General features: G+C 42.7%; 2 non-coding genes across 2 annotated transcripts; one reads left to right on the top strand and one right to left on the bottom strand.

Annotated features, from left to right (window-relative positions):
- Nucleotides 1-2,289: 2,289 nt before the first annotated feature.
- Nucleotides 2,290-2,362, top strand: TRNAR-ACG (transfer RNA arginine (anticodon ACG)). The gene has a single exon. It is a non-coding gene; the product is annotated as a tRNA-Arg (tRNA).
- A 2,774-nt stretch (nt 2,363-5,136) lies between these two features.
- TRNAI-AAU (transfer RNA isoleucine (anticodon AAU)) lies at nt 5,137-5,210 on the bottom strand. The gene has a single exon. It is a non-coding gene; the product is annotated as a tRNA-Ile (tRNA).
- Nucleotides 5,211-6,000: the final 790 nt, after the last annotated feature.

The raw sequence follows: 6,000 nt of genomic DNA, 5'->3' as shown, positions 1-6,000 counted from the left end.
AACATATGCTGGGCAAGGAGGGAAGAAAAGACATGAAAGGGAGTGAGGAACAGGGAACAGATAATTGAGTCCACAGAGATTTGTCTAAGCAAGAGATAATTGTGCAAGCAACAAAAGCAGCTACCAAGCACCAAACAAGTTTCCAACATATAGAAAGCCAGAGAGTAAGTAAAAATTAAGACATTATCATGTCTCCCAGGAGCTCCTGGTTGAAATGGAGAAACAAGTATACAAAAAGTGACAAAGATGGAAGCAATTACCTACTCTGGAAACCTTAAGGAGAGAGGCAGAAAAACCCTAATGAGGCCTCCTATAAACAGAAGGGCAGAATCTCAAAGAGCCACCATATGGCTCAGAATTACAGAGGAAATTTAAGAAAAGACTCTTGGAGATGAAGAAAGGTTGCTGTAACATTCACTTGATTGGAGACCACTTGTCATTCACATCTTCACTTGTCTATCTGTGAAGAAGGGACTCCAAGCAGCTGGTAAGCTGGCACTAGCATGCTACAGAGGAAGCTTAACAAAGAGGGACACTCTCTCAAGTGATTGTCCACGATGCTATGGTTATTATATCTAGCTAAAACTTTAAACATCTCCAGATGGAAACAATGTATTTATTTTCCACTACATTGTGAGTTTTATTATAGAAGGAATCATGCCTTTTTTGGTTCTTTTGTTTGCTACCATTGTATCCACAGTGTCTAGTACAGTGCCTAGCATACAGCAGGACGACCAAATACATTACATGGGATGCGTGAGGTCAGGCGTCAAGTGTTGAAGAGATCCTTTTCTTCGAAAAGAGTGCCCTATGGGTGGAACATGGTCCCATCTCTTCTTCTACACTGCATAGCAAACAATATATGTTTGTCTTTAGTCTAAAGCGTGGGCACCTTCCATCTGTGGCTGCGATGGCCAAGTGGTTAAGGTGTTGGACTCAATAATCCAATGGGGAATCCCCGTGTACGTTTAAATCCGGCTCACAGCGTCCCATTTTCCGCCCGGATTTCAGTTTGCAGCTTTACGCGATTCGCTGCGCCAGTACAGAAAAAAAATTATTAGCGAGCAGCTTCAACTTAAATCCTGAATTTTTCATGAGTGTCCTGGCAAGTCCCTTTCATTGCGTGGGCATCCGTGAACCGCATGCTAGTCAATTCCTAATTCAGTCTAGTTCCCGCCATACCGACTGTCCACACGGAACACTGTGTAAGAATACTGGTTGTTAACTCTGTGAGAACCTCTAACTACAACTGTAAGGAGAGACAGGAGGAACTAAAAATATCGGGAATACAAGTTTCCTTTCAGATTGCAGTGCAGTATGGCTGACAGCTTAAAGCATTCTCAGGCAGCAAGCTTTAATGTTTGTCCTGGCATCACAGGCTGGTGGGAACCAAAAAATTTAGGATAATAATAACTCATCGCACGTGTCAGTTGCTCTTCAAAGCGCTTTATACAAACGAGGACATCTAGGTACAAAGAAGATACATTTTGGCTTCAGACTGCCTATTCAAACCCATATGAAATTTTGTCTCCTCAACGGAAAAGTCCCTCTTTTATAAACAGTTCTGCATTTTCAGCTATTTTGCCTACTTCAAACAGCTAAGCATATTTGAAGCCAGTTTATGTTTGTTAATAAATAAGTTCCTAGTATTTAAATTTATATGTCAAATGCGATTCGTAAAAATGTATGTATGCTTCTATTGAATTCTTGACTCATTATTACGTTTTTTTGGTTGCGTGCCTTTATCTGCTTCGCTAAGTTATATAGTACCGTTTTACATTAAATTTCTCCACAGTGAGTAATTACTCTTTTTTTCCTTTTTGGATGAGAAGAGGGAAAGACTATGATTAATGCCTCCAGAAATGCATTTCAAAACACTATTTTTTTGCACTATCTAAATTTACTGATCCACATACATCATCAGTTCCCAATGTAAGTATATAAAAAAGGAAATTCGGGTGAGGGAGGATGATTAGCCTGAAAACAGTAATGAAGAGCTCAAAACTAGGCACAAAATAGAAGATATACACACAAATATTGCTTTGAAGGAAGAACATTCATCTTAATCACATAAATAATGTCTCGAGACAAGGATTGGTCATTGTTTTCAATAAAGATATTTTACCTGAATGTATATGATGCAAACAAATCACAAAATAAATAAGGCCTTCCTAGAATCAGTGTGGTTTTTTGTTTTATTCCCTCCATAAATAATCGTTTGTTCTGGCCTCAACAGTGTAATAAGTACAATAATGAAAACATTAATACCTAGACAGCATGGTTGGGTGTGGGCCAGTGGCGCAATGGATAACGCGTCTGACTACGGATCAGAAGATTCTAGGTTCGACTCCTGGCTGGCTCGCTGTACTCCTTTTTTTTTTTTTTTTCTGAGTACCTTCTCAAAGTCGTGCTGAAACAAGCTTTCGCATGTATTTTCCTAGAATTGATTGTTCACCTTCTGTGACGCAGAGATTTGAGACTAAGAAAGACTTCAGAAGCGTGAAAGGGGCCGTCCTATAAAATTTTTGTCTTTCTACCTTTCATTTCCTCCTCAACTTGAGGAGGGAGGTGGCTGAAAAAGTTCATTAGAAGGAAGGCTATAAAATCAAAGAAGCTTTAAAGAAAAATAAACAATATTTTTTTCCACTCGTATTTTCATCAGTATTTTTTTCCATTGGGAAGAGTTCTCACTCATGGTGTCTCTCTGGCACAGCTCTTTCCCTGGGCATGGCTACTGTCAAAAGAAAAGGGACATCTCCTGAAGAACTGTTGGGCCAAGAAAGGCACGGCTGTGGAAATGCAGGATGCAAGCAGCTCTTTGCCTCAGTTGGGCCCCCTAGACAGCCCAAACCTGAACCTGGGAGACCTCCACGTCCATCCCGCACCCCCGGCCCGGCCTCTGCCCCAACTCTGGGACCCTACCCTTATCCCTCGGCCCCGCCGTCTTCGAGAGAGTGGCAGGAGCTGAGAAACCTGCTCTCGGGAAACAGGAGAACAGAACGGACGGGGAGCACTTGGGGAAAAAAAAAAAAAGTAAACATCCCAGAAATTGAGTGTGTAAGGAAGACGTGGGAATTGGCAGCTTTGTCGACGTCTCTGAACAGACTGGCTTCTTTCTCAGCCACGAGGCATCGTGGGGAGAGAGGCTGGGAGGCAATCGTTGTCATTGTCAAGCGGGGGAAAATTCTGCAGATTAAACCAAAAGAGCATCTTAGTTTGTGAATTGACTTCCGGATGTGTAACTTGGATCCTCACTCTGCATCGCATGTAAGCTTGCTGAAGTTACCAGTGTGCGCGGACAGGGGCGCTGTGCTTAAACCAGTGAAACCACAGACCTGGCAGTCCCGGTCTGCTGGGCTGTGAAAAGAGAAAGAACTGGCGATCCTTACAGCGCTGGCTGCGTTCACTTCCCTGCTCTTTCTTTACATCTAAAGCGGAGAGATTTTATGTGAAAGACTAGTGGCGACCTCACATGGAGCCTTCTAAATTACCTGGAATAACAAAAAAGAACGAAGCACCGACTTACCGGGAACAACCCCCCATGTCTTGCTACTATTACCGTGTTTCCCCAAAAATAAGACCTACCCATAAAATAAGCGCTAGCAGGATTTCTAAGCATTTGCGCAATATAAGCCCTACCCCGAAAATAAGACCTAGGATGGGCGAGGCTACGCAGCATATCTGCACAACCCGTGCATCTCGTCGCGGAGCGGTAAAGAAGACGAGCAGCCCTTCTCATCTGCCCCATCGTGACAGCTACTACCCCAGAGGTGACCGGAAAGGTGCGGGCAGCCCCAGCAACAAGGTCAACTCCCCCTGTCAGATCCCGGCCATCCTGTGCGAGCTGCCAGAGGAGGCTTTCAGGGGAAAGTCTCCTCAGAGAAGTGAGGAGCCAGACGCTCGCTCCGCTTTAAGTATTGTGTGTCCCCAGGGAGAAACAGGAAAGCTGTGGCTGCCAGTTTACTATGATGATGTTCCAGAAGAAGACGACTTAACTATATTTGAATAAATGTAGATTGTTGTACCGTACTTTAAAAAAATAACACATCCCCTGAAAAGGTACCTAGGGTATCTTCTTGAGGAAAAATAAATATAAGACCCCGTGTTATTTTCGGGGAAACACGGTAGTAGTACCTCGCGCTCTCCAGCTAAGTCACTGGCCATGCCGAGTCTGCTTTACTTTCTATACTGAAACTCGTTTAAAGTGCCAAAATAATGTCTCCTGAAGTTTCACTAAAAAGTTAGCAGGCAAATTTCGTACCTCCTCTTAATTCCCCCTTCCCTAAAACACATTAACCTTGCTCCAATAAATTGTTTTCTTCAATAACTTGTTTTAATACTTGCGTATTGCTTTTTTTTTTTTATTTTATTTTGGCATATTATGGGGGTACAGATTTTAAGGTTTCAATAAATGCCCATTTCCCCCCTCCCCCCAAAAGTCTGAGTCTCCATCATGACCATCCCCCAGATGGTGCACATCTCACTCATTATGTATGTATATACCCGCCCCCCTCCCCCCTCCCCCCTCCCCAATACTCTATTACTGTAGCACCTATGTGTCCACTTAGGTGCTACTCAGTTAATACCAGTTTGCTGGAGAATATATCTGGTGCTTGTTTTTCCATTCTTGGGATACTTCACTTAGTAGTATGGGTTCCAGCTCTAACCAGGAAAATATAAGATGTGCTATATCACCATTGTTTCTTAGAGCTGAATAGTACTCCATGGTATACATATACCACATTTTATTAATCCATTCTTGGATTGATGGGCACTTGGGCTGTTTCCACAGCCTTGCAAATATGAATTGTGCTGCTATAAACATTCGAGTGCAGGTGTCTTTTTTGTAGAGTGTCACTGGATCATTTGGGTAGATGCCCAGCAATGGGATTGCTGGATCAAATGGTAGATTCAGTTGTATCGCTTTAAGGTATCTCCATATTGCTTTCCACAGAGTGCGTATTGCTTTTTATTTTGAAAAGACAAAGCGAAATGAAAGTAAAAAAGCCTTTTCATTTGATGAAGAGACGAAGAAAGTAAGAACTTTGGCGTTGATGGTGGTTTGAGTTGAAAAAGTCTGTTTTTCGAATTAGAAATATCCATTTAAGTAATAGTTGCCTAAAAAGGCATCCACAGTGGCCCGTACGGGGATCGAACCCGCGACCTTGGCGTTATTAGCACCACGCTCTAACCAACTGAGCTAACCGGCCTTGTATAAGGTGCCATTTGTTTTAAAGAAAATAATTAGTAAGTTCATTAACAAGTTCGTATTTTTTTAAACAAAAGTAAAGGGAATTCTTTTCGCCTTTCATCGCACTCAAAAAAGACCTTTAAGCCATGTTCACAGGCTTTAACGAGGGAATCTAAACTATTTGAACTCTGAATTGAGACTAGTAAAATCTACGAAGAACTTTTGGCAGAGGCTAAATCTAGCTTATCTGTAGAGAAAGCACTATAATAGGATTTTCAGTTGTGAGTGAAAGGTGGCTCTCGTTTTTAGAGGTATGTTCGTGTACTGGATGGCAAACTGCAAACTTCTCTTTAATGACTTGTAGCTTAATGACCTATTATTTTCAAGTTGGTTCAAGACGAAGGCGCCGAAAGGAAGGCAAGTGGCATTGAGGAAAGGAGCCGCGTCTTCTAGGCGTCTCTGTAGTTGAAAACATAAGCATTGACAAGTAAGGCGATGATATCCAGGGTTGGAATTGGGGCAGCCCAGCAACACTGGAGTTGCATAGTAAATATGGCATGTTTTTTGAGGGTGGAAGAACAGAGATACAGTGCTTTGCAGAAGGGCAAAATTACGGTGCCGCCCGACTACGTATTAACACTCACTTGATAGCACGTGCTGTGTCTCTCAAAGTCCATCTTGCGAACCGCAGGTTTCCAGCACCAGGTAGGGGAGGCCAGAATGTGAGATGTGCTTCTTGGTCCTTGGTCGGGCTATTGGCTTTATCGCGTGGAGGCAACTTGAAAGGAATCTCCTGCAGCCTCGGGAAA

This window comes from Microcebus murinus, chromosome 15 (assembly GCF_040939455.1).
Source record: "Microcebus murinus isolate Inina chromosome 15, M.murinus_Inina_mat1.0, whole genome shotgun sequence".
Taxonomy (NCBI): domain Eukaryota; kingdom Metazoa; phylum Chordata; class Mammalia; order Primates; family Cheirogaleidae; genus Microcebus; species Microcebus murinus.
This window is presented reverse-complemented; position numbering and strand designations above follow the sequence as displayed.